The following is an 11,560-nucleotide window of genomic DNA, read 5'->3' as shown; positions in this document are numbered from 1 at the left end:
AAAAAAAAAAAAAAAAAAAAGTGAACCATGGATGATGAGGCTGTTATGTGTAAGTCAACACTGAAAACCAGGTTTCTGGACGCTTTCCTTTAGGGCATCATTAGGGGACATCTGACTCACTGAGGGTGGGGGAAAGAGAACATGAGAGCCAAGGAGCATGGGAAGAGAGCAGGAACAAATGCACATGAGAACAGCAGACTCGGCGCCACACACAGCATCTACACAGGAGTAAGTTTAGCCCAGCACTGAAGATCAGTTTGACTTCACTGATCTGTATTTAAAAAAAAAAAAGAAAGAAAGAAAAAAAGAAATAATGAAATAATGGCATTGGCTACAAACTTCACTGGGATGCAGTAACAGCAACAAATACCTTCCTTGTCCTTCTCTAGGCATTTACAATATTATTGCCATTATAAAAATACACTTTATTTCTCAAATCAGTGGCTGGAAAAAGGAATAATCTCTCTCCAAACCCTCCTTGCAGACAGCCATCTCTCAGATAATATAACCACATGAGCCAAAGCCTTTCTTTACAGAAGACCATAAGGAAATAGATGAGCAAATGAAAGCTTAATAGAAAAATCATGGTATGAATGGGGGAGATGGAAATCATTTTAATGTTTTAGCCACCTTCAGCACTTAATTTTTTTCCTACGGTGAATAAAATAAAATAATAAAATATCTCTATTAGTTTTCACACAGTGCATAAAGCTGAATGATTTTGAGTATCTGCTATTACAATTATCTCATCTTCAAGAACATTTCTCTTTTTAGAAGATTCAAGTCTCACTTTGTACAAAAATGAGTTTGAATTTTGAGCATCCTGATAGTCCCCCGTGTCATAACCCCATGCAATGGATGAAAAGGCAGAGCACAAATTTCAATAATAGTATCATATTCTAAGTTCTCTATTTCAGTGATTATTGGCAATAAATAAATAAAAAGCTATGGTCATGCCTTGCTTGGTGTTTTACCCAATAAAATAGAGACAATTTTCACATAAACCCTATTTCTACTAGACATGCACCATGTCACTTCTGAAGTTAATTCTTCAAACATGAGCTGCGACTTTATAGAAATGATTTAGACCTTGGAGGACAAAGGCTTGAAGGGATGCTACCATGTCCAAAGCTAAGGTCAAAGCCGGATAGGAGGAAGAACAAAAGGGAAGCCTAAGTCTTAGTTATAGCTGAGCAGAGCCGCATAGCCCTTTCTCCAGACCGTTTAGATACTGCTGTACTGGTTATGCCGGCTCATCCTATTCTAGAGCACACTGGAAGACCGGCTGTCTCTGTTGGTTACTGAAGTATTCTCTCATGGAAACACTAAGGTCTATTAGGAAGCAACTAAGAAGTAAAGGAGCTAATTTACTAGACAGCACGTCTTCCTTGCTTCCCTGTGCAGATACAGGCCACAAAGAGAAGCTGGTGGTTACAGAATCCCCCAGATAAATTGAGAGTACAGCATGGAGCGGGATGTGTTTCATTTTCCACCTGTGTGAGTCAGATTGCCACCACTGTGACAAAGGAACAGAACAGCCAACTTATAAGGAAGAAAGTTGTATTTGGGCTCTTGATGTCAGAGGTATCATGTTACAGTCTCTCAGTCTTATTGCCTTGGGCAGGAGGATTACTGTGTGAGAGCAAAGCAGCTCACCTTTTGTCAGCTGGGTCAGAGTTTGCAGGTTCCTATTAAGGGCAAGGCTCCAACACCCTACCTTTATTCCACTAAGCATCACCATCTCCTGGATGCTACAGACTATCATCCAGTCCTTTAAAACACTGAACTGTGGAGGACATTAAGATACAAATATGGTAGTTTCATCTGTGAGTGTTTGTGTGTTTACTTTTTTGTTTTTGTTTATTTGTTATTTTTAAAAGAAAGAGAAAAGGAATACAAAATTGGGTGGGTAGGGAATTGGGAGGATATAAGGAGAATTGGAGGAGGAGAAAATATGATCAAAACATGAATTTTTGAAGAAAAAAGATGAAAAGCATAAAGATATATTTGTTTAGCCACTTAAAATTAGCATTCTATCCAAAATGTCCTAGACTGCATGACTAACATCATACCTGCCATAGTTATTTTATGTTATGCAGCTATCTCTTCTCAGTTGAAACAAACCTTCCTGGGAAAAGGTTTGTTAGCACTTGGGAAATAAATGAAATTTATAAGGCTCAGGAAATAAAGAAAACCTCACAAATGCTGAGAAGTTCCTAAAACATACAAGATTCACAAGGTGATAAAAGCAGCAACAGAGAAGACACCTCTGTGCCCAATGAAGCTGCCTGCAAGTATGGGAAGAGCTACAGATGCACATATGTGGGTGTGAGCCTTGCAATGATACAACTTCCATGGAGTCATTCACACTTCTGTACCATGATGGCCCCCGGAAACTCACTGCCTTACTCAGTTAGATGGGGCAGAAGACTTTCTCTGCCCTGTCATTGGTTCTCTACCTGGGGTAGATGGACATTTGGTCAAGCCTCCCCAGGAAAGGTCACACATTACAATACAATTTTCACCCTAAGAGCTGAAGACACCAGCATCTGAGATGCCAAGACAGCGATTTCATCCATGGAGAAGAAATGCCAGTCTGTTTAGATCCAGGGTCTGTTTCTCCGTCTCACCCTACAGCAGCTCGGAAGCTCCAGGCTATTTTATAAAGGATGACAGGGTTCCCATCTCGTTCTCTAAACAAACCAACCTCCTAGCCTTGTCACTGGCTCTTGCAGACAGATTTCTGCTTCCAATAGAGAAACTCAGCCTTCCTGATCTCATATGTAAAGACAGTCAAAGTGCAATGCCACAAAGTTTAAATTCCTAAACACTTATGTCTTTAAAAAGTGAAACTTTTACCAGCAAGCCAGCAGACATTTTACACTCTGAGTAGTGCCAAAAATATGTGCTTGTCCTACAAGTAAGCTCTTATTTCCAAATTCATAGCACCCATACAAAGGTAAAAGGCTTTAAAGAAAGGATTCAGTGTCCTCAATGGAAGGAAAGATATTTAACTTACCCTGAACCAGTTATTTCTAATTTGGCATGCTACAGATTTTAGCATATCCGCAGACAAGCAGACATGCCCTAGATGGTTGAATAGTCCTCTCTCTCTTCTTTGGTTGCCTCTGGGTTACTTTTCCAGTAGGGTCCCTTCACACTGAAGACAAATGATCCTCTTGCAATGCAAACCTGCCATGTTAACTCTACATTTAAAATCCTTGAATGGCTTATGAAATGCTCCTTAGATAGCAGCCCAGGTCATCAGCAGTCACAGAGCGCTGCTTCTTCCTCCAGCATCTTCTCTTCTTTCCCTGGTCCTTATTGCTCTTGAAACATGTCATTTCTAGGTCCTCAACGACATCATTCTCCATCTCAGTGCTGACCTTTGTATAGGGAACATATTCAGATGATGTTCTCAAATCTCTCTCCTACCAGAGCTCCAAGTTCATTTACTGGCTGATCTTCACCCAACTGGATCTCAGGCATGCATCTCTCTTCAGGACAGGATCACTTTTCTGAGACTGTCTAGGTCTGCTGTCTTTGCCACATGTGTTCACAATTGTGGTCCTTATTGACACTTCCTGTTTATTTTATTATTGTGAAGAGTTATCAAGAGCCTACCTCAGCTGTCTGTGAGCTCTCCAGGGAGGGAGCGGCCTCCTTGTTCCTCTCCTGGGTGATCATTGTGTTCTCTTCATTGATCACATGGAGTAGTGCAAAGCAGATGCTCTTCAGTATTTAATGAGCTAATCTATTCACAAATGGGATTAGTATTCTCTTTCATATTTTCAACATGTCAAGGGATAATGATAGAAAAGACCAACTGGAAATTTAGACAACAGTATACAGTTATAGACCAAAGCAACTGTTAAATACAGCTACAAAATGTTCATAAAATGTTAATGTGAAGCTAGTATTTCTTTTAGAAGAATACCAGAAGCAGGAGGAAGAGAGGGGACTGGGCGGAGTTGGAAATGGCGTTGTTACAGGAGAAAGTGGCTCTTGTTAGCACTGGCAACACTAAATATATTGTGATATATGTTTCTGTATTTATTCTACACATTGAAAAATGTGCTTTTGTTCCCCACTTCATTTTCTTCTTAATTATGAAGTGATGTAGACAGGGTAGATAAGATTCACATCATTTTACAATTGGTCCGGAATGTCCCTGAGAGAGATGTCCCTGAGAGCTAAACTGAAAACCTAGGGCTATAGTCATGTCCCCAGTGCCTTGCCCACACTATGCTAACACAGCGGCTGTCTCCTCTGGTGAAATATAAAAACTACTACCATCAAATCAAACCAAGAGTGTTAAAAAGGTCTTACATTGAACTTTCTTGGAATGAAATTTGATGCCTTCAAAAGCCTTTCAACGTTGTTGGCAGAGCTACAAGTATATATCATTTATTTGTTTGTCCTTTTATCCTATTCTTCCAGTCAATTCTTACTGCTTGCTGTAGTTAAGTCCTATAAAATCACCATAAAGACTGAATTAGCAAATATTGAACCATTGATTCTGGGAAAATACAGAATTAAGATCCTATGGACCCCTGATCACACTTCTATCAGCTAATCAATGCACAGTCTATTTTCTGTGTTTCTACTAATGGCATATCATACCTTGAATTCATGGCCAACCACACCATTAAAACTCATGTCTGAATGAGCACATCTTAGATATTTTCTATATTAAGTTTACTTGCATTTGTAAATACTAGCCAGCACTTTGGAATGAAGTGTGTGGTCATATTAAACAGAAAAAAAATACCACCAAAGAAAGGAGAAAGACGTGACAAAGCATGGACTAAACAGGATATACAGAGGGTACTATTTACATTTTGAGAGCTGAGACAGGAATACACTGCCTTTGTTTGACATCTCTGGGAATATGTATATCCAGCAATTCTACATATTTGGTTTTCTACAAAATATTATGAAGGCCAGGAGTATACTGGCTGGTTTTATTTGTCAATTTGACACAAGCTGGAGTTATCACAGAGAAAGGAGCCTCCCTTGAGGAAATGCCTCCATGAGATACAGCTGTAAGGCACTTTCTCAATTAGTGATCAAGGGGGGAGGGTCCAGCCAATTGCGGGTGGTACCATCCCTGGACTGGTGGTCCTGAGTTCTATAGAAATGCAAGCTGAGCAAGCCAAAGGAAGCAAGCCAGTAAGAAGCATCCCTCCATGGCCTCTGCATCAGCTCCTGCCTCCAAGTTCCTACTCTGTGTGAATTCCTGCCCTGACTTCCTCTGTTGATGAACAGCAATGAGGGAGTGTAAGCTAAATAAACCCTTTTCTCCTCAACTTGCTTCATGGTCATGATGTTTTGTGCAGGAATAGAAACCCTGACTAAGACAAGGAGTATGACTTAGAAATCAGAATTCCAACACATTTGAGTATGCAGACAAATTCTCCTCTACAGAACCAGCAAGTATAAGCCTAAAAGTTATTAAAATACATAACCAGTGAGCAAAAACGAAAGAAAAAGAAGACAGAGAAAAAGGAAGTGAGGTATCTCAACCTACATATCGCCAGGATAAATATTTAGAAGTAAGAATGCTATGCCACCAGGTATGTACATATGCAGAAGCATCTTGAAAGACAGAAATGTTTAATGGATTCACTGAGAATGGCAAAGAAGGTAATTAGGGGAAGAGGAAGTATCCCAAATCCTATGAGAAATGGTGTCAAGTATCTTAGAAAAGAGGTATCAGAAGTCAGGTGGCAGGAAAGGAGGGGTCTGGAGCTGAACAAGCAAAATACAGTGTGAAGATATAGTAGACCTAGAACTTCAGCTTCTAGTAAGAGGTATTAAGCCACATTTGTCTGGGACTTCAGGAAAATAACAATATTGAGAAGGTTGAGCTAGTGATTCTAAGTGCATATACTCTCCTCTCAATGAGTATAAAAGTTCATTTCCTAGCATAGAAGAGGTGGCTCACAATTGTAACTCCTCCAGTCAAGGGCAATGCAAGGTCTTTGGGCTCTACAGGTACATGCACATAAAGACACATGCACATTATCTTAGGGTTTTACAGCTGTGAACAGACACCATGACCAAGGCAAGTCTTATAGATGACAACATTTAATTACAGGTTCAGAGGCTGAGTCCATTATCCTTAAGGCAGAAACATAGCGGCATCTAGCCAGGCATGGTGCAGAAGGAGCTGAGAGTTCTACATATTCATCCCAAGGCTGCTAGCAGAATACTGACTTTCAGGCAGCTAGGATGAAGTCCTTAAAGCACACACCCACAGTGATACACGTACTCCAACAGGACCACACCTTCTAATAGTGCCACTCCCTCGCTAAGCATATACAAACCATCGCACACTTAAAGACCCGTGCATATAAAGACACATGCGTGCATACATAGACTCACACACACAATTAAATTTAATAAAAGTTAAAATTACAAAAGAAAGTTGGCCTATACCAGATTGGAAGAGGTGGACAGGTAACCAATGACTAGGTAACATGTCAACATTGATCCAGAAAGGAGTCATTAGCCTAGAAAACAGTACTGCAAAAATAGTAAAAGAGGAACCATGTGTTGACGATGTTCACCAGCCTGTGAACTGTAATAGGATGAGTAGAAGGAAAGAGTGGGCTGCAGGAAAACAACCCTGGGCTCTTAGGAGCCACCTCCCTTGTTCTGTCCAAACTGCTATAACAAAGTACCACATTCTGCACAGTACATGGGGAAAGGCGAACAGCCTTCTTAGACTTCTGAAGGCCAGCACACCGAAGATCAAGGCTCCAGCACATTTGGTGTCTACTAAGGGCTCTTCCTGCTTCATCAACCGCCTAGTCCCACAGCAACCTCATGCTATGGGAGACAGGGCGACTCTCGGGGGCCTCTTTCTAAACGTCACCAATACCATGCAGGAACCCTCTGAACTAATGACCTAACCGACTCCCAGTCAGTTTACCTATCAGCTACTGGTTTTGACAAGATCTGCTGAAATTATTTAGCAAAACAAGCAAGCAAGCCCTGATCTGACACAGTTTTCTCAGCTGTCACAGTCCTGTCTTTTCACAGAGGGCCCGTGGCCAGACCCCAGTGGATGCCTGAGGCCATGGATGGCTTAGAAGTGCAGGATTTGTTGTCTTTTCCATCTTAACTACACTGTTTATCCCAGTCTGAGGTCTTTGCAGTCGCAAACTCACACCATTCACCACCCCACCCTACCCCCATTATACAGATTATTTCTTATTGTAGTTGTTGCCAGTTTCATCTTAAACACATGTCCCTTCCTCATTTAGTAAAGAGCTCTCAAAGGAAGCATATCACAGCTTTTCTCTCCTGCATCTTGACTTCTAGCGTTACTACTCATGCTCTTTAGAACAACTGTTAAGTAAAATAGAGGCTGTTTGAACAAGCTCTGTGAGAGGCAGCAAGAGATCTGACAACTTAGATTGTTGCTGAGTAGTTGCAGGCTGCACACAGTGTGGCCACACTGGGTAAAGGCTGGCTTGAGTCCTTAGAATGGCTCACAATACCATGTGGCATTATCAGATATTTGTTTCTAGAATATGTTGTGATTGATCAGAAACTATGGAGAGCATGTGGTGGTGCCACCTGTCTTCCTGTTGTAGGTTACTCATCCATGAAGCATGCAGCATGCAGCACACATGCCTTGTCCATGCAGCATACATGCCTCACCTATGCTGCACACATGCTGCCTTGTGACCTTTGATCTACACTGCTATATCCAAAATAACTACTATATCTACCCTTGTTCTGCCATTTTTCTAACAATGAGTTTATTGAATATTTAAGTGATCCATAATTTTTTCACAAAATTAGCCCTACTATGTTAATGTTATTTCATTTGTTCGTTTGTATGTTTGGTTGACTAGGAGTAGGGAATGTGGCTCAGAGCATAAGACACCTGACCTGAAATTCTGAGGATAGGAGTATGGATGTCTGGAAACCTGTCAAAACCTATCAGGAGTGATGGCCTTTAATATCCACAGACTTAGAGGCAGCTGGCTAGGGAGACTAGCCAGCAAGCTCCTGGTTCAGAGAGAGACTTTGTAACAAAAAGTATGGTGGAAACAAATTATGGAAAATATCTGCTATCACTTTTGAGCCGTCACATAAATGCACAAACATAGTATACACACGCAAACACACACAGACACACACACAAACACACAAACACATGTGCACACACACCACACACATGCAAAAACAAAGAACGAAGCCACATGCAGTATTAGGAACTGTAGAAAGGTCCAAAATGGATGGGATTTTCTTCCTCTTCTTAGCAGGATCTCAGCACAGCTGAAGTTCTCACCGGCTTTAGGCCCATGGGCCCACACTAATGTAGAGGGTTGTTTGACACAATCTGCTTTGTTTGCAAAAGTCTATGAAATTGTTTTAATTAATTATTCTTTATAACTACCATCTTTTCTGGGAATTAATATTGCCTTAGCATATTCATGAAAAATACATTTATTAGGCATAAATGTAATGGCAATCTGTCAGAAACTATACAGCATATCATCCTTGTGAACATTAAATTCTTTTAATTACAGTCCATGGGCCCTACCACTCCTGGAACTATAGCCAGCTTGTTACTCAGATAACTCATATGGTTATTTTGATTCAGTCTTTGTATCCACATAGATTTTTCCTATACTTGCTCTATGATTTAAATTTTAATTCAAATGTAAAACACACTAAGTTGGATGTGGCCAAATTATATGCTTAAATACCCCAAGTTTTATTTTCTGAGATGCAAACCACAGATAAATCTATGGCAGCCAAAACAGACCAGAGGGTAGTTTCCAGTTTAAAAGCTATCAAAGTCAACCAACTGGTTGCTTATTGGAGAATTGGTGGCAACTCCACTGTGGAGACTCAATAGTTCTAAGATTGAGAGCCCAAGGCCACAGCAGACACAGATGGCCAGCAGTCAGGAGACCTGGCACAGGCCAGTGGAACTCATCTGTGCAACATTTGTGAGGTGTGTATGATGGTGTGGGTTTGATCCTCAATGAGAGAACAGACAGTCAGGAATACACACACACACACACACACACCCACACACACACACACACACACACACACACACACACACACACACACACACACGTGTGCATGCGCGCGCATGCGCGTGCGAGAGAGAGGTGGGAGGGATAATCACCTGTAGTGGCCCAAAAGCACAAAATAGAGGAGACAGGCTGTAGGAACCTCCCTCTTGGAGGATGATACATAGCTCCCTGACACTGGTCAGTCCAGAATAAGGAAATAGACAAATAACTGTAACTGCAGTGATCCCATTGGTCTGTGCATATCAGCATGCTTTTCCTAGATGCAGAAGAAAAGAATACAATGCAAATTTTAAAAGTCCTCCTAAAATATTAGCTTCCCCATGAAATTCTGTTTAGTCTAGATGGATTTCAGCTGTATGTATAATTCTCTACAATTCTGAACAACTGTTTTGATTTCTAAATAAAAAAAAAGTATTGAATCAATATATACAGACATGATAAACAGATCCGTGGGAGGAACGATTGCCACAAAGAATAGGCTGATGGTTCAACCATCTAATCCTTTGTGTAGAAAAAAGGATTAAATTATTAATTGTGCAGGTGTGGATTATTTGCTTTGAAGATCATCCATGGTTAATTTAAAAATCAGAACCATTCAACACAGTACTGATTATCTTGCCATAGTGTCAGGTTTGCACTGAGGGAGCACGAACCGATCCTAGTCTTGGACAAACATAATAAGGGTGTTATGAAAGGATGGTTTTCACAAGTCATGGGTGCATCCCAAAGCTATATATTAATGTATTAGCTATGCCAGGGCTCCTTTTCTTCATGGGAAGCTGTCAAGAATTACCTTCATTTGAGAGAGAGGCAAAGGCTTTGAAATAAAAGCATTATAAAAATCCAATCATCTCTGAACTACTTCTTAAGCATTTATATTTGGTCTAACACAATATGAGGTGCTGTAATTGACAAGAAAAATAAAGAAGTAAATAAATGTCATACATCTGGCTTCGGGTAAGTTAAAGTGGTATTGAACAAAAGATCTCACAACATCTTGTAAGGTTGAGGTTGAGTGATTAAGCTTACAGGTTAGAAACTATATTTCCATAGAAATGCATATTACTGCAGCTGGCTCAACTGGTAAAGTTTCTTTGGAGGACATAACTCATAGAATTGCCCCAGAGGGAGAATCTTGTACTTCTCTGCCTGCACAAGATCATCTGTCATGCCACATGAGCATAGGTTGATATTTTCAATTTAACTGAAAATAATATAGGGTTTCTAAAAACCAAATGTAAGTGGTGAAACCATCAAACCAAGAAACAGAAAAAAAAAGACAAAGAAGAGGGGAAAAATCTAACTCATGGGGAAAATGTCAGGCAAATCCACAGGGCAATATCCTAGGAAGTGTCTGATCCTGCCCACCAAAGACCAGTGTCAGGCACACAATCGCCACACAAGACTACTCTACACCAGAGGTTACCTAAAAGACTCAAGAGCCTCTCCTGGACTGAGAAGAAAGATGGAGAGATCAGCACTTTTTAGAAAGAAAGCTAAAGATTGTGACTAGAGCTTTAGTCACACAGGATTCAGGCTTGGTGGCTGCAGAAGTCTTACATATCACAGTAGAAGGACAGTTGTAGAAGAGAATGTTTGCTCACAGAAGATGCAGCCAATGTATTTAGGGGTGATATGTCATGTCTGCAAATGAGAAACAAATGGAGCAGAAAATAACCTAAATATAAACATATCATACACCCACAAAGAGAAAGGAAGAAAATTTGACCTTGGTGAATCACAGTGAAATAGTTGTGTGAAGAAATGTCTCGAGTCAGATGGGACAGTATTAGGTGGTAGATGGCACTCAGATGTGATGGGTTGGACTGACTATCATTTAGCTTTGGAATAAAACAACAACTTTATGTACCAAAAAAAAATAAGTGATAGCATTAAGAGACGGAAGGAAGATTTGATTCCATTAAAAAATAGAATGAAGGAACAAGGCTGCATTCAAGGACCTATAGTAAATTCAGGCTGTAGATGGATTATCCAACCTTTTAGAATCACAGTATGACTATTAGGTGCAAACATGCTCAGCTGCACCCATGGCTAGCCTGGAAAACACACAGCCATGGACACAAGTTGGACATGTTTAAATAGATGTGTCACCAGTCAGTTCTCTAACAGATCAAGGCACATCTCATTAACTTTCTGGATTCTTACAAAATTCGATCACCTCAAGAACCTTTCATGACTGGGTCATATTTTATAGGATACAAAATTTGTTAGTAATGCTCAATAAAGAGCAAGTTTTGAGAGAAGGATACTGTTTGTCTCACTGACCATTAATATCCAGCTCGTAGACAGAATCCAAAATGAAACTGGCAAAGACATCAAAGGAGAGAAGGTCAACATGTTCATGAATGCATTATTTGGAATAGTCCTTATAGATAACATAAAGCATGGTTTTGAATGAATGTATTTTCCTATTATTCATTTGCACAAATATGCACATATACCTCTTTCTCTCTCTCACACACACACAAGAG

General features: G+C 40.3%; 1 protein-coding gene across 1 annotated transcript in view; it reads right to left on the bottom strand.

Annotated features, from left to right (window-relative positions):
* Hs6st3 (heparan sulfate 6-O-sulfotransferase 3) overlaps positions 1–11,560 on the bottom strand; it is a 748,118-nt gene that overhangs the window by 422,911 nt on the left and 313,647 nt on the right. The window lies entirely within an intron of this gene.

This window comes from Mastomys coucha, unplaced genomic scaffold (genome assembly GCF_008632895.1).
Source record: "Mastomys coucha isolate ucsf_1 unplaced genomic scaffold, UCSF_Mcou_1 pScaffold9, whole genome shotgun sequence".
Taxonomy (NCBI): Eukaryota; Metazoa; Chordata; class Mammalia; order Rodentia; family Muridae; genus Mastomys; species Mastomys coucha.
Note: the sequence above shows the minus strand (reverse complement) of the source record. Positions and strands in the feature narration are given on the sequence as shown.